The sequence below is a fragment of the Cervus canadensis genome, chromosome 12 (assembly GCF_019320065.1).
Source record: "Cervus canadensis isolate Bull #8, Minnesota chromosome 12, ASM1932006v1, whole genome shotgun sequence".
Lineage (NCBI taxonomy): Eukaryota > Metazoa > Chordata > Mammalia > Artiodactyla > Cervidae > Cervus > Cervus canadensis.
The window spans coordinates 48,101,404-48,124,241 of record NC_057397.1 but is presented as its reverse complement, the minus strand read 5'-3'; the positions used below and the strand labels follow the sequence as shown (position 1 = coordinate 48,124,241).

General features: G+C 33.7%; 1 long non-coding RNA gene across 1 annotated transcript; it reads left to right on the top strand.

The window, feature by feature from the left end:
- Positions 1-4,863: 4,863 nt before the first annotated feature.
- Positions 4,864-21,030, top strand: LOC122451163. The gene is made up of 4 exons (XR_006272323.1): positions 4,864-4,885; positions 10,819-10,828; positions 18,267-18,271; positions 20,904-21,030. It is a non-coding gene; the product is annotated as an uncharacterized LOC122451163 (long non-coding RNA).
- Positions 21,031-22,838: the final 1,808 nt, after the last annotated feature.

Sequence of the window (22,838 nt, the reverse complement as noted above, 5' to 3'; positions counted from 1 at the left end):
AATCTTTCCCAGCATCAGGGTCTTTTCAAATGAATCAGTTCTCTGCATCAGGTGGCCAAAGTACTGGAGTTTCAGCTTCAGCATCAGTTCTTCCAATGAATATTCGGGACTGATCTCCTTTAGGATGGACTGGTTGGATCTCCTAGCTGTCCAAGGGACTCTCAAGACAGGCATATGCCCTCTTAATTGTTTAAAAGGCAGAACTTCCTTTGCTTTGAGCTCCTGGGGGTGAGAATTCAAATAAAAATCTCAGGTTTTGGTGGCTGTGCTGCCACTTACTAAGCCTGTCTTTTGCCCACTCATTTCTGATGTAATCCAGACCCATGATTAGCTTTATTCTTCACTTCCTAAAATAACTGTCGTCTATCAGTAAACAGCTCCTTTTGTAGATATGAATGTGTTCTAGGACTCAAAGCCTGGTCTTCAGTTCTCCACTATACTTTTTTGAGGTCAATTTATTTCAGGATACCTACCATCAATCATAATTTTATGCTATCTTTAATGATGTTCCTCTTGTTGGTTAAAATTGATATCAGCATATTAAATAAGAATAACATAATTTGTTAACTTTTACTGAATATAGAGTAAGAATTAAACAATGTACTCAAACATTATTTTCCCTACACTCTATTCTTTGAAGTGATTGTTATTTTTATTTTGTAAATGAGAAAACTGTGACTCTAAGATTTAGGAAACTGAAACTTGAATGCACAAATGCACATAATTTGATTTCAAATATCTCACATATATCCACTGTTATGGCAGAACAATATTTTTATCAGGAAAAATAATTTACTGAGTTTTCTTTGGGTTCCATGAGATCAAAAAATAATACTATCCCTCTTCAATTTAGGCCATCAAATTCGACATGTTTCTCATAGGCTATACTTGTGAAAAAGTGAAAGTGAAAGTTGCTCAATCATGTCTGACTCTTTGTGACCTCATAATATAATACATAAAACCATGATAAAGTTTAATTATAGACTTTACCTATTTCAGTTGAAAATAAAGATACATTTCAGTCAAATTTTATATAGCCACTATTTGGTTTGTTTTGGAGCTGACCCACTGTACTTTTAAATGCTGAATGACAGGATGTAATCAGTAAAGCTTATCTGGTACTTAGAACATAGCAAAATACAAGAAGTTTCAGAAGGCAGGAGTAGCCTCTTCTTTTATAATACAGTTTCTTGAAAAAAGAGAAGAAAGTCAATTTAGCTTACTGAAAGAGAGTTTTATCTCTTTAGATCTCGAGCTTCGTTTTTTTTCCCCAGCAATAGAACTTGTAAAGAAATAAATTAAGTTAATGTTGCAATGTTTCACTTAAATAGATGATTATTAACAAAATCATTCAAATTAGTCATCACCAGTTTGAAAGCCAAGAAAAGTAGAGCTACATAGGTCAAGTTCCTATTTTCCACTTGTTTTATCCTCTGTAACACTTGGATGGTTCTAATGTGTGTGCACACACATGTATCACACACACAATTAAAGGGTAAACCTAAAAACTGAGCCAGAGAATTGTTTCATTTAAAAATAAATATTTAAACATCTTAAAAAGATGAAGAAATATGAAACTATGGGAAACAAAATATAGGCATGAAGACTAATTTTGTAATTATGTATATTATGTTTCTGTAAGAGAAGACTCTTGAGAGTACCTTGGACTGCAAGGAGATCAAGCTGGTCAATCCTAAAGGAGATCAACCATAAATATTCATTTTAAGGACCGAGGCTGAAATTCCAATACTTTGGCCACCTGATGCGAACAGCAGACTCATTGGAAAAGATCCTGATGCTGGGAAAGATTGAAGGCAAAAGAAGGAGGTGGCAGAGGATAAGATGGTTAGATAGCATCACTGGCTCAATGCACATGAATGTAAGCAAACTCCAGGAGGTAATGGAGGACAGAGGAGCCTGGAGTGCTGCAGTCCATGGGGTTGCAAAGAGTTGGACACAACTTAGCAACTGAACATCAACAATAACAACCATTGTTTGATTACTGGTCCTTATTAGCAAGACTGGTCATTTGAAATATACTGGTCATTTGAAACTAGGTCATCCAAGTTCTATTCAGGAAATTTATATAACTGACTAATTCAAAACATTGTCTAATTTGCACAAAATATTATAAATGATTGTTTTCTTTTAATTCACTGTATTTTAGTTACTTAGAACAAGAGGCTTGAATTTAATTATTATTTTAGAAATAAAATTTTTGGTTTGATAGTAAAAGTGGAATCATAACCTTATTCTCTAGGCTATGAGTACCACTTACAGTGTGGTTTGCAGCAGTGGTTTAATTCCATTTAAAGAGCACAGAAAGGACATCCAGAGCACTGAGAAATGACTTCTAATTATCTGCTGTCTCAAATACATCATGGTGTGGTTCCACTCACAGGCTATTGAACCATAATTCAGCTTTGAAGTTAAGTCTGTGCTTCATTTATGGGGCAAAATCTTGGAGAAGCTGGTTATGACTATGAAATGCAGAGGGAAATTTGGCTCAGCATCAAGTATTTATTATATCCCCTTCCTTAAATAAATAATCCTCTTTGTTATGAAGAAAAACTATTAGACATTAAGAACTATTTATGTTTGTATTTCTCCTAGATAATTGTATAGATTTCCTTACAGAGTTAACTATAACTTTCATTTAACCAGTACCAAATTAAATTCAATAAATTTCTCATATATTATACAAGTGCTACAAGGTTGACATTTTATTAAAAAGTTACTCATTCTTTCAAAATGGTATAGAACAACCCATTCTCTGGTAAAATATTCTACTTTAGGACTGGCTGCCTGCATAGCACTATAAAACTATTTAAGTTGAGAAATATTCCTTTGTTTAATTAAAGAATAATAATTTAATATTGACCCTGGGATTGCATATAATCCACAAGCTATGACTCTGGACTTGAGGCAGTCATACTGAGTCTGAATTTTATGCCTATAATACTTTGAGATCTATGACGTTGAGGCTTATCTTTTACATATTTGTAAAATGGGACAAAATTCATTGTCTACTTTGTAGGCTAGTTGTGAGACTTCTATGAATATCTCACCTCTGAAAACTGGGAAACAAAGCTGTCTTTCTTGACTGCCTCCCTCTTTCTCTGCACTTTCCTAGTTAGGTGAAGTACCATATATAAAAGGTGGAACTGGGCTCCTTCACAAGGGCAGAGGTTCTGAATATTACATCCTGTAAATGTAGGGGAGTTTGTTTATCATGATTGGAAACTTAACCAAAAAGAAATGTCAGACAGGAGGTAGCCAGACATATAAATTCCCTTGCAAATCCTTCAAGTCTTCCATCTGAGTAAACACAACTGCTGAAAAATCTGCTGAGTTTTTTTTTTTTAGACATCAGTGAGGCAGGTGCCAACAGGGTGAAAATCATGTTGCTTCAAATCTTTCCTTGTCTCATTTCCCTTTTCCCTCCCCCATTATTATCCTAAACTTGTACCTTCCAAATATACTTTCTAGAGAACACAGCTTAAAACATAGAATATCCAGCAAGTCGATTATATATATACCTTAGGAATTTGGGGGCTTACCTGATGGCTCAGATGATAAAGAATCTGCCTGCAATGTGGGAGACCTAGGTTTGATCCCTGGGTTGGGGAGATCCCCTGGAGAAGGGATGGGCTACCCACTCCAGTAATCTGGCCTGGAGAATTCCATTGACTGTACAGTCCATGAGGTCACAAAGAGTTGGACATGACTGAGCAACTTTCACTTCACTTCACTTAGGAATTATTATTATATGATTTATTGAGATTACAGAATGGTAGTAAAAAGTTGTGAATTATACAACATTTCCCCTTATTATAAAATTGGCATCACAAAAAATTAGTGTATTATTGAGGTGATGGCTTAGAAATTACTGTGACATATGGGATAGCTCAACACTACTTTGAATTTTTTTCTTTCTTTTTTTTTTTTTTTATTTTGACAGTGAGGCAATAAAATTCAATGTGAGATACTGTCTAGAAGTAGCATGAAGAAATGGATAGAGTTTATTTAACTAGTTCTCTTTTTGCTTTTTGTTTTTTTCACTTGTGTTGAGGATAAATTTTTACTGTAAGTCCTGGGCAGCAGTTTCTTTATGGAATAATTCATAGAATGCACAACTGTTTGTGGGAAGAGAGATAGCCCTGCATAGATTGTGGGTTTTTTGAAAGATATTTTAAGTCTGAATTTTTATTCCTATGTTCTGAGTTCTACTTTCTTTTTTTTATTAGTAGACATCTGTATGTTGAGCTAACTTATTTGAAAAAAAAAATTGATGACAGAAGAAAACAAAAATTGCCGTAGGAAATAAAAATCACTAGAAATGCTAAGCAGCCAGAAAAATCTACATGAATATTGACTATTTAAGACAGTAAATTTAATACCTGTGTAGTTTAAAATATACATAGAATTAAAAGGAATGTAAGCAAATAGCAATAAAACCTGAAATGAGAAATGGCCTCTAACAATACTGGGAAAATTGAAGGTAAGACGAGAAGGGGACAATAGAGGATGAGATAGTTGGATGGCATCACCAACTCAAAGGACCTGAGTTTGAACAAATTCCAGGAGATGGTGAAGGACAGGCAAGCCTGGGGTGCTGCAGTCCATGGGGTCACAAAGTTTGACACAACTTAGGGACTGAACAATAACAATACTGCAGGAAGTGGTGAAGACAATTTGTATCCAATATAATGTCAAAAATAATGGTGGTGATATCTAGTATAACCACTAAAAGAACAGTAGAAGAATTTAATAAGCAAATTATAGAAAACACAAAATGAACCCTTTGTGAATTCAAAGAAACAAGAAGTGAAAGTGAAAGTGTTAATCATTCAGTCATATCCCACTCTTTGCGACCCCATGGACTGTAGACCACTACCCTCCTCTGTCCATGGACTTCTCTAGGCAAGAATACTGGAGCGGGTAGCCATTCCCTTCTCCAGGAGATCTTCCCAATCTGGGGATTGAAGCTGGGTCTTTGCATTGCAGGCAGATTCTTTACCATCTGAGCCACCAGGGAAGCCCTCAAAGATACATAGAAGAAATTAAAACTAAGGATAAGAAAACTAAACAAGAAACAAGTGAGCCTAATTGAAAACATAGGTAGATAGCATATTAACACTTGTTTCAGTAGTTATAAATGCAAATAGACTGAACAGTTTGTTGTAACTAAGATAGTCAGATTCAATTTAAAAAAATCTACTTGCTGTTTTTGTGACAAGACTTAAAACAGAAAATTGAATGATAGAAAAAAATGTAACCTGAAAATATCACAACAAACCAAAAAACTGATGTAGCTATGCTAATATAAAACATTAACTTTAAGGAGAGCATTTTTAGTGATAAAGAGAGATAATTTTTAAAAATAAAAGGGTAAATCTAACAGGAAATTGTCACAAATAAAAATTTGACCATTTGGCTATGAAGAACTGTGTTTTCAAAGATGAAAAAGTGCATATATTTTTGCTGGGTATACATGTAACAATGACCATGATGGGCAAATCCAGAGCCATACAGAAAGCCTCAATAAATAAATTTTACAGTTATTCTGCATCTATTCTTATACTAGTCTGAATTTGTTAGAAATTATGAATAAAAAGATAACTGGAAAAAATACAAGTACCTAGAAAAATTTTAAATATACTTCCAAAATAATTGAAATATGAAAGAAAAAGTTTAAAGTATAGGCTGAGATTAGTAAAACATTATACTTTTAAATGATTAATAATGAGAATAAGGAAAAGCACACTTTTGGGCTATAATTAAAGAAACACTCCAATAGGTATTTATAAATTTAATGTATGTATTAGAAAATAACAAGATGTGAAATTAACTAACCTAAGCACTTCCATTTCAGAAAGCCAGAAAACAAAGTGCAAATCCTCTCCCTTGGCGGGGGGGGTGGGGGGGTGGGGGGAACAGTTATTAGGCAGAAACCAAAGATCAGAAGAGAAATAAATGAAATTGATAAATTACACAGAACATTAGCAAAGTTGATCTTTTATAAAAAAAACAATATATTTTTGTAAATAAAGAGGAAAACACAGTTAACCAAAACTAGAGATGATGAAGTCAACATTACTAGGAGTTCTACTACAAAAAATTAATAAGATGATATTGTGAATAACTGTATGCCAAGGAATTTCATAACTTAAAGAAAAGGCATAAATTCTTTGGGAAAACAATTATATATCTGATATAAGAATAAATAAAAATTTTGGTTAGTCTAATATTTAGTAAAGAAATTGAATATGTTGTTAAAAATCTTTCCTATAAAAGAAACTTGTCTACTTTAGATTCACCAGTTAATGCTCCCAGGGCAACAGCAGTGAACATTTATCTTGAATAAAGTTTTCCAAGGAATACAGAGAGAAACACTATTTCTTAACAATTGTTATAAGACCAACATTATCTTGATACCAAAAGATGACAAGCATATCATAATAAAGCAAAATAATAAATCAATCTTTTACATATACATAAATTACAGGTACTTAATATATTAGTACACCACACCCATATATACAGTGTTGCATAATCAAAGGTTGACTTCTATTTATTTGTACTAGTTTAAATTACGTTTTCTGTTTAAACTGTTTGCCTTGTAATTGAAAAGGAGTACTTTTTATATATTACCAATGAGTATATGTTGAGATAGATATCTTTTTTTTTTAACAGTAGGTAGCTGCTTCTTGGTTGTCTGTTTTAAATATAGCAGTGTGTATGTGCCACTCCCAAACTACCAGTCCATTCCCTCTCCTTGCCCCTCCCTCCTTTAACCATAAACTCATTCTCTAAGTCTATGGGTATTTTTCTGTTTTGTAAGTAAGTTCATTTGTGTCATTTTAAAAAGATTTTGCATGTTAGCAGTGTCAAGGAATCTTTAACATAACAGCAGGATTCCTGTGTGCTGTTTCCTATCTCTCTTGAGCCCTCTGTTCCTTATTAGTCCCTGTCAGGGGTGAGAGGAGCAGGCAAGCCACTCCTAGGACAGAGATCAAAGAGATGGGATGCTTGCATAGGATTTCCTTCATTATCTTTTCCATTTGGTGAAAGGGATTATTTACGATCCTCTTTTGATATGGATCACCTTTTGGCCTTACGGCCTCTATTGCTCCTTGCTTCCTTGATAACTTGTTAAGTCTGGTCTCTTGATCTTTATCTGAAGAAGCTATCTTGTTTTACTGTGTATAGACTCTTACAGAATTCAATAAAGCACCCTGGCTCCACCAGAGACTTGGGTCCCCGTGTCCTTCTCTCTCTCTCTCTCTCTCTCTCTCTCTCTATTTCTGGCTGATTCCCTGGAGCACGAAGGCTGGCTACGTAACCCAGGGAATATTAGCCTCTTTCCTTCTTTCACTTTCTTATCGTCGACTCTGGACAACCAGGTTCTGGTCCATTAAAGGACCCCAACAAAGCAGTATCATATGATCTTTGCCTTTCTCTGCCTTACTTCACTTAATATTATCTCCAGGTTGATCCACATTGCATTATCCCATTCTTTTTAATGGCTGAGCAATATTCCATTGTGTATATGTACCACATCTTCTTTACCCATTCATCTGTCAATGGACATTTAGGTTGCTTTCATGTCCTGGCTATTGTAAATAGTGCTGCAGTGATCACTGGGGTGCATGTGTCCCTTCCAACTATGTTTTTCCCCAGATATATGCCCAGGTTTGGAATAGTTCAGTTTGGTTCAGTTGCTCAGTCGTGTCCGACTCTTTGTGACCCCATGGACTGAAGCATGCCAGGACTCCCTGTCCATCATCAACTCCCAGAGCCTACCCAAACTCATGTCCATTCAGTCAGTGATGCCATCCAACCATCTCATCCTCTGTCATCCCCTTCTCCTCCCTCCTTCAATCTTTCCCAGCATCAGGGTCTTTCCTAATGAGTCAGCTCTTCTCATCAGGTGGCCAAAGTATTGGAGTTTCAGCTTCAACATCAGTCCTTCCAACGAACACCCAGGACTGATCTCCTTTCGGAGGGACTGGTTGGATCTCCTTGCAGTCCAAGGGACTCTCAAGAGTCTTCTCCAACATCACGGTTCAAATGCATCAATTCTTTGGTGCTCAGCTTTCTTTATAGTCCAGCTCTCACATCCATACACGACTACTGGGAAAACCATAGCCTTAACTAGACGAACCTTTGTTGGCAAAGTAATGTCTCTGCTTTTTAATATGCTGTCTAGGTTGGTCATAGCTTTTCTTCCAAGGAGTGTTAGGTCATAGGATAACTCTATTTTTAGGTTTTTGAGGAACCTCCATTCTATTCTCCATAATGCCTCTACCAAGTCACATTCCTAAAATAATGTAGGAGGGTTCCTTTTTCTTCATACCCTCTATAGCATTTATTGTCTATAGGCTTTTTGATGATGGCCATTCTGATGGGTGGGATATGATATCTCATTTTAGGTTTGATTTTCATTAATCTAATAATTAGCAATGTTGAGCATCTTTCCATGTGCCTCTTTTCCATCTGTATGTCTTCTTTGGAGAAATATCTATTTAGATCTCTGCCCGTTTTTTCAGTTGAGCTTTTTTTTTTTTTTTAATACTGAGGTCATGAGCTCTTTGTAAATTTTGGAGAATTTGGTTGCATCACTGCAACTATTTTCTTCTATTCTGTGGGTTGTCTTTTCATTTTGCTTGTGTTTCCTTTGCTGTGCAAAAGCTTTTGAGCTTAACTAGGTCCCATTTATTTATTTTTGCTTTTATTTCCATTACTCTGGGAGAGAGATCAAAAAAGATACTGCTGCAATTACTATCAAAGAGGATTCTCCTTATATTTTCCTCTAAGAGTTCTACAGCAGCTGGTCTTACATTTAGGTCTTTAATCCATTTTGAGTTTATTTGTTTTATTTTTCTATGTGTGCTCAGTCACCCAGTCATGTCTGACTCTTTGTGACACCATGGACTATAGCCCACCAGGTTCCTCTGTCCATAGGATTTTCCAGGCAAGAATACTGGAGTGGATGTCCATTTCCTTTTCCAGGGGATCTTCCCAAACCAGGGAGTGAACCCATGTCTTTTGTGTCTACTGCTTTGGCAGGTGGATTCTTTACTACTGAGCAACATGGAAAGTATTTTTCTATGTTCAACTGTCCAATTCTCCCAGAACCATTTATGACATCTCTATCTTACTAATTATATTTTTTAGGATAGTTCTTCTCCTAAATAAGTTCTAAAATAAGCTCTTACTTATTTTTTCCAATTGAATTGTTTTGGATTTAGGTAAATAATTTAAATTCTTATTTTGGGTGAGTTTTGTCTGACTATCATTTTCTTTATTCCTTGTAGATTCTATTTTATAAATTTTGTTGCTGTGTTATTTAAAGGCTAGATATTTGGAGCTCTTATAAACCATTGTGAATTCCAAACTTTAATACTATAGATCTATCTTATTTAATGGTTGGAGGTTAAATTCTGCTTTGCTCAATAAACCTGTTTACTTTTTTTAACATTTGGCATATATTTTGTTGGTCACTTTATTTTAGCCTTTTTAATTCAAATTAGGCTTATCTGTGGCATAAATCATATAAATATAATGCAGAGAAAAAAACTGTGTATAAAGTTAATATGGAAACAACAACAACAAATGACAATTAAAACCTTTCAGCAGATTAAAACACTTCCCCCAAAAAAGTTCGAAGTGGAGACAATTGACTATAGTACTCATAATATAAATACAAAATAAAAATATAATTGAGAAATTGTTTACATGAAGGAAAGCAAGAAATTCAAAACCAGATACAAGTGAAAAGAAAAATCTAGGAAATGTTAGATTTGAGCTCACTGAAATCAGAAAAGAAATTGAAGTAGCAATACAACTTGTAAATAAATACTAATCACAAGATTTCTAAAATATATGTGACAAAAATCACAGTAAGGAACATATAATAGAAATGAAAGGAACTAACAAAAAGATAGTGATCTACACAGGCAAAAGACAAATATATTTCAAAATATTAAAACTCAAAACTTTTAAGGAGAAAAAAGGTATAATGCAGTAAAATAGCAATTGAAATCTATAATTGAACAAGGCATCCTAACTGAACATATTGAAAGGGCACTAGTAAAGTTGACCCAGGATGCTCAGGCAGGTTCTAGAAGCTAATAAAAAAGAAAAAAAAGTTTCTGTGTAGAGGGAAAAAAAGGAAATTTATCAAGAAAAGAATAGTTTCAGATGTGTCATCATTTTTAGTGAATCTGTAAAATACATATATGTTGATTTTCTCATATGAAACTTTATATATATCATATAAATATATATGAATATATATATAAGCACTATAATATTCATATACAAATGTATGTGACTATATATATATTCATATGTATGGATGCTGACCCATGAGTTACATGAATTTGAACATCATGATTCCAATTATACATGGATTGTTTTCAACAGTAAATACTACAGTACTACTAGATATGTGATTAGTTGAATCTGTGGATGCTGACCTGTGGATATGAACCATGGATATGGATGAACTGCATATACTGAGGGCTAATTATAAGTTATATGTATATTTTCAGGTGTGTGGAGAGTTGGCAAACCTAACCCCTGGGTTGTTCAAGGGTCAACCTCTTATTTATAAATATATATGGATATATAGTTATATGGATGCCTGTGAATATTTATGCACATAAATATAATCTTTCTTTCTATATATATTTATATACATGAATACATACATTTCAATACTCCAAAATTAATCAAGCAATTAGTACAAATATAAATGGATATTATAGGTGTGTATATTTGTAAATCACCTAAATTACTATTCAAAGGTAGAAACAGTCAAGTCATATTGTTCAATCAAAGTTTCTTTGACAATTTACCCTATAATGATAGATATTGAGCATTAGTATATTTTAATTAAAATGAGATATGAAATTATATTCTATGTTATAGGCATTGAGTTAATATTGTGATTGAAGATGAATAAAGTTCCCTGAAAACCACTAGGATTTAATTCACTTAAAAGCACCAAGTTAATTCTATCATTCTTTTCTATTGTATTCATTTGCTAATGTTACTCATAACTATTAAATAATTTCATCTATTTTAACCACAATATAATTTCTTGTTTTAGCAACACATATTTATGTAATTGTTTTTAGGAAAAGGTGAATAAACTAAATAATAATTCACATATTAATAAAATATTGACCATTTATCTTAAAACAAAGTTTTAGGAAAAATTTGCAAAGTTCTATTGCTCATCTGAAATGTCAAATGTTTTAAGTCTCCTTTGAGAAGGAACACAACAAAAACACTTAAAATTCTGGAGAAATATGGGTGGTAGAGAGAAAATAATACAAAGCATTTGTTTCTAAGGGAAAAAGAAGTACATTTGCGACTTTTGAGAAAACTTTTCTAATTATTTCTCAGGAAATTAATAGCAATTATTATTCTACTGTTAAATATGGTTTGTTCCAACTTTGTAAATCAGATTTAAGCATTTGGAATGTAAGTAAATATAAAGACAGAAAGAAACACCACTCAGCTTCTAGTTCAACTTCCCAATTAGTTCCAAATACTTATTTGTAGTAAGAGCACTGAGGAAAGTTTGTTTCGGGGAAACAGAGAGAAAATAAGGGAGAAAATCTTTCCATTATTTTTTAATAACACTTGCACTTTAATAAGCCCCAGGTATATTTGTATTTGTTTCTTTTCAGGGTAATCTTATCTTTAGCATCCCACAAAAGTGGGGCTCTTGAAGTAATCTATGAACACTTGCAATTTTTATTGTGATTAAAAAACCACATATTTTGGAATATAGATATATAGATACATAGATATATGGAATATCTATGCTGCTGAGTAATGTGAGTTTATGGATAAGCTAGTTGCTTATTGTAAATGATCACATTTAGTCAGCCATCTGTTCCTTAAATATTAGGACTTAGGCATAGTTTCAACATCTGTGCATGCACATATGATTTTGTACAGTGCTGGTAAAATGCTGACAAAAGTGGAAAACAAAAGATATATCAATGAAACTTCAAAGGACTTCGCTTTTTAAAATTTATGTAGATTCATCTCCTGCTTCTTAAGTATATCTGTTGTTATTTTTTGAAATTCTAAAACTAATCAAAACACTTTTGAGAACAAAATACATTTAAATGCTTTATAATTTCATAAATTTATTTGTAAATATACCCAGGTGAACTATGTTTTGAGTATCAGTAAGATAATTTGCCATAAGCAGTACAAAGTCATCCAGTTACTTAAAAAAAAAATCACTATTAATTAACCTTAAAGATTTTAGGTACCTATTTCCTGTGACTGACTACATTTCTTCTAATCAGGAAAAAATTACATACAACATCAATCAGATAAAGGAGAAATATAATTTCTGAGCTCAGTATTTCTGAAGAGCCTACCAAAGACATAAATGTGTCTCCACAAAGAAACAAATGGAAAAAATAAAGGAAGAGGAAGAAAGAAAAATGGAAAGAAGGAAGGAAAGAAAGAAGAGAGTGAGTTGGAGAGAGTGGAAAGGGACAAAGTAAAAGCAAAGAAGGGTTATAGAGGATTTGGGAGTGGGAGAGAAGGGAAGGAACAGAAAGAAAAACAATTCACAAGAATGAAATGATTAAGTATTCATAGCATAGAAAAGTATTTAGGATTTTAGAAAGTTAGCATTTGAAGTAAAAATGCATATGCCTTAAACAATCTCAGAAATGGCTTTATAGTCTTATTTTTTTATGTATGGACACAAGTTTTACCTTAAAGTATAGGGGGAAAATCTTTTGAGAGAATTGTCACCTTTAAGCCATATGGAGAATAGATGAATATTATTTAAATCCTAGCCAGGTTCAATTATCATATGGCCAATAGGGCATAACAAAATAGATGCAGTGAGATTTGAATATGCTTTCAAATCACACATACACACACACACACACACACACACACACACACACATACACATACAGAGAGAGATTCATTTACCTGAGATTATTATCATCTTTTTTATTTTCAGTTGAGTTTGTAATATACAACTTCATGAAAGTGGATAAAAATCTCAAATATTTTGAGAAATTTTCTGCATACTGTGAATATTCATCCCATGATTGTGGATAATTATGGTACTATCTAAGGGACCCTCAAGGTGGGCAGTTACACTGCATATTTTAAATAGCATTTGATCAGTATTCTTAGTTTGAAAAATGCAAAAGCCTTTTTGAGTGTTGGAGGTCCAAGCTAGTTCTTGGTCGTTCTTTACAAGCAAACAACCATGCTATACTTTTGGAAAGTTTCTTGTTGCTCCACAAATTCCATATAATTGTACAGAGTTAGCTGCCATTTTAACAGCATGACATTAATGTAATAGTGTACACACCTTTTGTGAAGTGTTGGGGAAGGGGAAACTTTATACTTCTTGAGTTCTGTGGCTGGACTTATAATGAAATTGATACAAAACAGATAAGTAGAGAAAAGTAAACAAATTTTAATTCATGGACTTGAAGGTCTCATAGAAAAAAAAGCCTGAGAATTGGCCAAAGCAGGATGCTTTTATACTTCTTAGACAGAAAACAATCTATGTGTGAGAAATTGATAGAATAAAGAATCTTGTTTTGGGTCCTTAATTAGTGAAGAATCTAAACAGTTTGGCTTGGGGATAGTAAATTAAAGTAGCCTGTATAGCATTTATTTATACAGGCTACTTGTCCCAAATTTACTACCTCTGGAGATAAGTGTGTTCAAATTCCAGTTACTTGGGGTACACTTTTCACATAGGAGATTTATTTCCTGCTTTCAGGAGTACAGAGAGAAGGGTAAGAATGTCCTTCTTGCATTTGGCACTTTTTAGGTAACTTTAATTCAAAGCAATCAATACACCATTGAGACATATTTTGGAATGGCTGACCCTGTGCACCGACACTAGATAAAATTATCAACGGATTCCAAAGGCCCTGGAAACTTTTTCTCAGGATTTAGTGAAAGCTGATTTACTTCTAGAGAATCAGAGATGTTCTCAAATAGGGACTCTCAGCATCATCCAAAGCCTGAATTTCTCTGGCTGGTTGTTGTTGTTCAGTTTCTAAGTCCTGTCTACCACATTGCAACCCAATGGACTGCAGCATGCCAGGCTTCCCTGTCCTTCACTTATTTCTCAGAATTTGTTCAAATTCATGTCCATTGAGCCAATGATGCCATCCAGCCATCTCAACATCTGTCACACCCTTCTCCTGCCCTCAATCTTTACAAGCATCAGGGTCTTTTCCAGTGAGTCAGCTCTTCCCATCAGGTGGCCAAAGTATTGGAGCTTCAGCTTCAGCATCAGTCCTTCCAATGAATATTCAGGACTGATTTCCTTTAGGATGGACTGGTTTCATCTCCTTGCAGTCCAAGTGACTCTCAGGAGTCTTCTCGAACACCACAGTTCAAAAGCATCAATTCTTCAGCACACAGCCGTCTTTATGGTCCACCTCTCACATCCATACACGACACTGGAAAAACCATAGCTTTCTAGATAGACCTTTGTTGGCAATAATGTTTTTTCTTTTTCATAATTGTCTAGGTTTGTCATAGCTTTTCTTCCATGGAGCAGGCCTCTTGTGACTGCAGTCAGCATCAACAGTGATTTTGGAGCCCAAGAAAATTAAGTCTGTCACTGTTTGCATTGTTTCCCCATCTATTTGCCACAAAGTGATGGGACTGGATGCCAAGATCTTAGTTTTTTGAGTGTTGAGTTTTAAGCCAGCTTTTTCACTCTCCTCTTTCGCTTTCATCAAGAAGCTCTTTAGTTCCTTTTTGCTTTCTGCCATAAGGGTGGTGTCATCTGCATATCTGAGGTTATTGATATTTCTCCTGACAATCTTAATTCCAGCATGAGCTTTATCCAGCCTTGCATTGTGCATGATGTACTCTGCATATATGTTAAATAAGCAGGGTGACTAATAGCCAGACTTGATGTTCTCCTTTCCAAATTTTTAACCAGTCCGTTGTTCCATGTCTGATTCTAACTGTTGCTTCTTCACCTGCATACAGGTTTCTCAGGGGACAGGTAAGGTGGTCTGGTATTCTCACCTCTTAAGAATTTTCCACAGTTTGTTGTGATCCACATAGCCAAAGGCTTTAGCATAATCAATGAAGAAAAAGTAAATGTTTCTTTCTGGAATTCCCTTGCTTTTTTCTATGATCCAATACATGTTGGCAATTTGATATTTGGTTTCTCTGCCTTTCCTAAATCCAAATTGTACATCTGAAATTTCTCCATTCATATACTGTTGAAGGCTATCTTGAAGGATTTTGAGGAATACCTTGCTAGCATGTGAAAAGAGCCCAATTGTGCAGTAGTTTGAACATTCTTTTGGATTGGTATCCTCAGTTTAAAAAAACAAAAGTCAGCAACTCTCCTGGAGGTTTTGGAAATGTATTTATTTCTTGCAGGACTCAGTAAGAGTGCATCCACAGGGAAAGATATAGGAGATCTTCTTTCATCCAGTTTCACTAGACTCAGCCTTAGGATTCTAAAAAGAAGAGCCAGGTAATGTGTTTTTTTTTTTTTTTTTTCCCATTTCAGTGCTAACTCTGCTTTATTCTTAGAATAAACTAGTAGGTCATTTCTGAGTCTTAGTTTATGCTAATATTCTGTGGTTGTCAGCCTTCATATGTATAGCAGTGTAACATGAGATATTACAATAAAAATTGAAAATCATCAATATCCCCATATAAACTTTGAAGTGTCCTTGATTATCCTTTCTAATACTGAGGCTACTTAGATGAAGGGACCTGGAGATGTTTTCTAGTTTTTAACTCCTCCTCAAATCCAACCTCTCTATCTACTACCTTTTCCTAAATTGTAAGTGGGAAATGCTTTCTTCTTTGTAAATATTTCATGTTTTTTCTGGGCACCTCAAGTTGGTTGCTGTTTGATTTTGAGACCAAATTTTTATAAGCAATCTAAAAAACAGTACAGCTTCTGCTTTCCGTTACATTTCCCCCATGTTTTTGTTAGTAATCATAGGGAACATGACTCATTAACAAAAGTGAATTTTTTCCTTTTCAAATAAAAGTTTGACTTGTTTTCATACAATTCCAAAGCTATCAGTTCAGTTCAGTTCAGTCACTCAGTCGTGTCCGACTCTTTGGGACCCCTTGAACCGTAGCACTCCAGGCCTTCCTGTCCATCACCAACTCCCAGAGTCCACCCAAACCCATGTCCATCGAGTCGATGATGTCATCCAACCATCTCATCCTCTGTCGTCCCCTTCTCCTCCTGCCCCCAATCTTTCCCAGCATCAGGGTCTTTTCCAATGAGTCAGCTCTTTGTATCAGGTGGCCAAAGTATTGGAGTTTCAGCTTCAGCATCAGTCCTTCCAATGAACACCCAGGACTGATCTCCTTTAGGATGGACTGGTTGGATCTCCTTGGTGTCCAAGGGGCTCTCAAGAGTCTTCTCCAACACCACAGTTCACAAGCATCACTTCTTCGGTGCTAAGGCTTATAGATCCAAGGCTATAAGTATCCATTAATTCCCAACAATGTATGAGAAATAAACTGATCAGAGCTTAAAATGAAATAGAACGTCTGAGATAAAAGTGATATCAATTGGCAGAATTATCTTTAATATCACTGTAACATAATGAAGCCCTGAAGCAGGCTTTACTTTTAAGTCTAAATACCATTATTGCTTTATCATAACTTATGTACTCTTTAAAATAAGGTTTGCATGACTATATTTCAATAACAATGAAAAGATTTCAAATTAAAATCTCAACACATAATTGCATACTTAAGCTTTTGAGATATTTAAAATCAATTGACTTTTTCAGTATTTTTTTCAGAGAATAGATTAAAGGGGTTCCCATCTTTTAAAAAAGTAATTTATTTATATCTGTCCTGTAACTTCTTTACAACTGTTGCAACTTATACTTTTTAGAGTAACTACTACATCTTTGTATGAACAAGGAAGCTTTACAACTTTTCAGATATTTAATGAATTTCAGAAGGAATAACTATTTTAGAATTTAGGCAACTGATCTAATCTCCAAAGTGGGCACTAGAGGATTTTAAACAATACCAAGAAATTAAGCAAATAGACAAAAATATGGAGCATGTTCATAAAACAAAATTTGGTGCTGAGAAGATAACACACTATATAAATGCTTCATAATAGTAAAATATTAGACAATAATTAATATAAAATACATTTTTAAAATCTGTATTGCTTTTATCAGCTTGACAAAAATGATGATAATGATTTGTCTTCTTATTTTACATGAACTCAACCTGCTTGAATACATTTGATTACAGACATTCCAATCCTGGGAATTCATAGATAAATGAAAACCAGAAGCTCACACAAAAGCAATATGAGAGATTAAGAGAGTGAATAGACAGACTAATGAGAAAGGATTAAAATAACTCAAATTTTATGAGCTAGAGTGAACAAAGTCTACCTGGAAACATTAAATCTACCTGTAAATATCAAGTACTTGTAAACAAGGATTAAGGGCATACTTTTTAACCCAAGAGTAAAGATAGGAATACTGGATAAAAAGTAAAGACAAATAAAATATACTGGGTATTTGAGAAACAGCATTGCTTCAGAAAGATGATGTGGACATAACTTTTTGATTTTTTTGGAAATATCTTCATAGAAAACTAGGTGGTAAAGAGGCAACATAATTGCCTAGCTTAATTCCATTGAGAAATCCTCAGTGGAAAAATATAGGAAGAATTAAAGTATCAGCTTGTTTCACTGTTTCTTTGGCAACTCATAGTTCCAGTTCCTTACATGTGGCACAGAAAGGAAACTGAAAAGTATTTTAATTCTGTCTATTATTATGTGGACTCCATTGTAAGTAGAGTACTTAGATTTTAGTTTTTCTGTGATAGAAAAATGGAGGAATTTAATGGCAACATTAACTGAATAGAATTAATCTCTAATGTCCACATTTAAAAATATAATAACCCTGTATCAATTTGTGGACTCTGTTCACAACTATCAGCCTGCAAAGAGTATTGAGATCAACCTTTTATTTAAGATAATTCTACATTTCCTGACATTGGACATCTTGCCCTAAATCCTTATTAGACTGATTATGGGTTTTAAATATTACATCCCAAACTCCTTTCTTGCCTCAGGTTCATGGCTCTTATAAACCTGATTTTGGTGATTGGATCCTTCATTTTGCATTTTTATCACACTAGATTCTAATGTAATCCAAAATTTAAATTATTTACACATATTCTATCATTTTACATTTTGCAGAAAATGAAAGTGTCAGTCATTCAATACTGTCCAACTCTTACAACCCATAGATTGTAACCCACCAGGCTCCTCTGCCCATGGAATTCTTTAGGCAAGAGTACTGGAGGGGATATCTCCCAACCCAAGTATTGAACCCAGGTCTCCTGAATTACAGGTGGATTTTCTACCATCTGAGCCACAGGGAAGCCCTAATATTTCAATAAGACAGGGGCAATTGATACTACATTTTTCAGATGTTGTGTCAATTGCCTCTATCCTCTTTTAACACTAAAAGACATTTGTTGCAAACAAACAAACAAAAAGTGGGCACAGTCATGTATGACATGGGTATAGTAGAAGAAAGTACCAATTCTTATATCAGGGTTGAGCTGGTGTTAATCCTGTTATGTGAGATTCTAAAGCCCATGTTCATATAGATTCTATAGGACTCTTATCTGAGTAAATTTTGTTTTCTATATTACCACTCTATCACAAACACATATATGTCTTATTCCTTATTTTACCTGTAATTTGGATATTTCAAAGATGTCTTAAACATGAAATTTCCACCACAGAACTTATTATTTTATATCTAGTTGTGCTCCCTCTTTATAATTGTAGCCCCAAGCATGTTGCATGACAATACTATTGATTTCAATAAATGTGAGCTAAATAAATGAATGAAGAAAATGAATAGTGTCCAGTTTTCTTACCTTTGCAGTGAGAGAGTTGACTTGAATTACTGATTTTCAATTTCAGATTATATCTAAATTTAATGTGGAAGAATTATTACTTTAGCAAGCACACATAATGACCTGGTATACTTGGGATGGACCATAGTAAATTTGTTTCCCAACTGAGTTCAAGTAGGAGGATCCAAGTAGTTTATTTTCTAGGAAGAAGATGAAATTTAGCTCAAAGATGATACAAACTAATATCCAGGGAATGATTTATAGTGAAATGTATAATTACAATATAGGAAAAAGCATAGAATACCAAGATGCTGGAGAAATGAGGATAAAGAGCAGATAGGACTGGAAGAAAAAAAGGATGTCTTATTTCTGAAACTCTAGATAAAGCATAAAGATAATTAAAAATTTGGGATTAAAGAATAGAAAACTTAGGCTTTGGGTAATCAGAAGAGTCACACTGCTTCCCATTCATCTCCCTTGACTCTACCTATGCACAATCCAATTTAATTGCATTTGAATAAATGACAGATGGATATAAATTTGGATGTGAGCATAGTTTTGATACCCTGAAGTTACTTCCAAAATCTTTGGTTATACTATATTGGTAAAAGTTCTTTATAGTTATAATAATCAAGACAGTTTGATAGTGGTGAAAAAGTAGACATTGTACATGGATGGAAAAAAAAATGAGTCCAGAAATATATACACATTATATTGTCAGTTCATTTTGACAAAGCTGACAAGATGTTTCAAAGAGGAAACTATATTCAATATAAATATAGACCCTTACCTCATATTATAAACATAAAATTAACTCAAAATGGATCATAAGCTTAAATATAAAACCTGAAAGTGTAAAACTTTCAAACAAAAGTAGGAAACCATTCTTTTTTTCTATGGTGGAGTAGACATTACTTTCTACAAAAAAGGCATGAACCATTATTAAAATTTGATGCATCAGATTTCATGATAAATATTATTTTATAGTTTGATGTTTAGAATATATCATTTAAAAAATGAAAGAACCAGTCACATTAGCAAAATTAATGATGACACATATTAGACAACGGATTTGTGATCAGAATAAAGATTCTAATACTTTACTAATGAGGAAAACAGTTCAATAATAATGGGGAAAAGTGAACAGAAACCTTAGAAGAGAAGAGATATGTATGATCAATAAGCATAGGAGAAATTCAGTGTTATTAGTTATCAAGAAAAGCAAATGAAATCATTATATGACTAAGCAAATGTTAGAGGCTAAACTAATAGTAATAGTGTTAATAAACATAAAACAACAAAATAACAAAGTGAAAACTGAATATGCCAAGTATTGGTAAGGATGAAGAGCAATTAGTACTCTTCTACATTGCTTGTAGGACTGTAAAATATTATGATTACTTTGAAAAACAATTTGGCAGTTTCTTGAACAGTTAAATATCTATCTATATGTGACCTAACTTTCTACTGCTAGCTAACTACCTAAAAGAAATGAAAGTGAATATCCATACAAAGACTTGTACATAAACTTCCATACATTTTTATTTTCAATAGCCGAAATCTGGAATCAAACCAAATGTTCATAAAAAGTGAATGGGTAAATTGTAGTATACCCATTAAATGTTAGACTGTTCAACATTAGAAAGGGAGCAACTAATGATACAGGTGAGTACATGAATGAAACAAAAGTAGAGATGATTTTTCTGAATCCATATGTTGGATGAAAAGTGAAAGTAGCTCATTACATTTCTCTCTTTGAGACCCATAGACTCTTCCCCCCCCCCCCCATTTATTTTTATTAGTTGGAGGCTAATTACTTTACAATATTGTAGTGGTTTTTGCCATACATTGACATGAATCAGTCACGGATTTACATGTATTCCCCATTCCGATCCCCGAGACAAGTGCTCGGGGCTGGTGCACTGGGAAGACCCATAGACTCTTTACAGTCTACACAGAGAGTGGACTGTATGGAGTTCGCCAGGCCAGAGTACTGTGTGGGTAGGCGTTCCCTTCTCCCGGGGATCTTCCCAACCCAGGGATCGAACCCAGGTCTCCTGCGTTGCAGGTGGATTCTTTACCAGTTGAGCTACCAGGGAAGCCCTAAAATATGCACTTTAATCTGTAATAAAGAAAAGCAAAGCGATGATTGTTTATGAATGATGTTGAGGGGGAAAACGGGTTACAAAGAGGTACTAGGAAATTTGGGGTGTGGAGGAAATGTTCATTTTCTTGGTATGTTGAGTTTTCTCATATCTATTAATTTGTCAAAAGTCATAATGTACTCAAAATATGTTCTCTTTTTTTGCATATACTTTTCACCTCAAGAAACTGTTTTTTAAAAAGTGCCTCCAAGCACTCATTAATCCCAATTTAAACTTCCTCTAACTGAAGGAATAGAGAAGTAATTGGTTTCATGTTTAAATCCTCTTCCCACATTTTCAGGTTTTTTTAAGCAATAACATTAAAATATTAAAAGTTACTCTTTTAATTTTTTTTTTTTTATTAAACTCATCCCCTAGAGAAATTAGATTATGATTATAATCTAAGATGTCATTAACCATGGGATTTAAAAAATGGGCAGAATAGAAAAAGTTCTTGTTCAAAGGTTTTATTATTAACTGACGATATTCCATATATTAAGTTCTAAAAATAGCCCCAAGTGTAAAAACAAATAGAAGTCATCTAATTATTCTGTTTGAAAACATAAAAAGAGGAAACAAGAAAAAAAGTTTTATTTAATTACTTTCCTTTAGGCCTTAACCTTTTAAAGACTTATTAGAACTAAAAAGAGAAAATTTACCTACAGGGTATAAAAAAAAATCAAAAGTTATCAACACAACTTAAATCCATATATTCAACATGGTATTTGGGCCAGCTTCAGGCAAAACCAAAAGGCAAATTATATAATGATGTTTAGGGGTAAGTAAATCTCTATGTATGGGCAGAAGTAATATTTATATGTGAGTAAATGAGTAGCAGTCATATTCACCTATAAATAATCCAAACTGTACAATCAGATACTTAAGGATTCTTTAGCACATTGTTTGATGTTATGTCTTCTTAATTTTTCTCTCACTTTAAATCGTTTTTAGACTTCTAAATGTTGAGATCTCTAGGGATTAGGCCTCAGAACCCTTTTTCCTCTTTATACTTACTTTTCACGTGGCCTTTTTCTTTTTAAACAGCACCCATATGATAATGACTATATGACTCATTTGAATTCCAGTTGTGTGTATTCTAGTACATGATTAACATCTCCACTAGCATGTCTTAAATCTGTCTTAAATTTAACTTGCCTAGATATAGATTTTTACCATTTTTCTGAAATCAGTTCCTTCTGTGCAGTGTTCTTCACTTTGGTAATTGGATAAGAAAAGAATGAGCGCATGACTGTGATGCTCTGGGATTTTTTTTTTTTTGCTTGTTTTTTTCTTATTTCATTAAAAAATTAAAACATTTCCTTAGAGGTTTTAGGTATCCTAATTTTATAATTAGCCTTGAATATGGAGAGAAATCAATCAATTAATTTTATAATTACCTTCTTTGATATCTTTTTGAAATCACTTTTGGTCTTTTTACTGTGGCGCAACTCTTTCATTTCTTAATGTTTTACAATAACCCAAGGACTATGAACTTTGATTGGGTTTCCAAATGCATGCCATTGTTGATTTATACTGTATGATATTATCTCTATTCCTTTAAGAAATGAATATGTAAAGCTTCATGTTTTGCAGTCAATAGTTTTAGTCCCTAGTGACTAGAAATGCTTTTACCTATGTTTAATATATACACACACATGTGTAAATATGGAAATGTTCATATACAGGTGTATGTATAAAACTATATACATATCTGTATGGTTTTATTCACATTTAATTCATGTAGTACAGGAAGGTAAGAATTTTGCT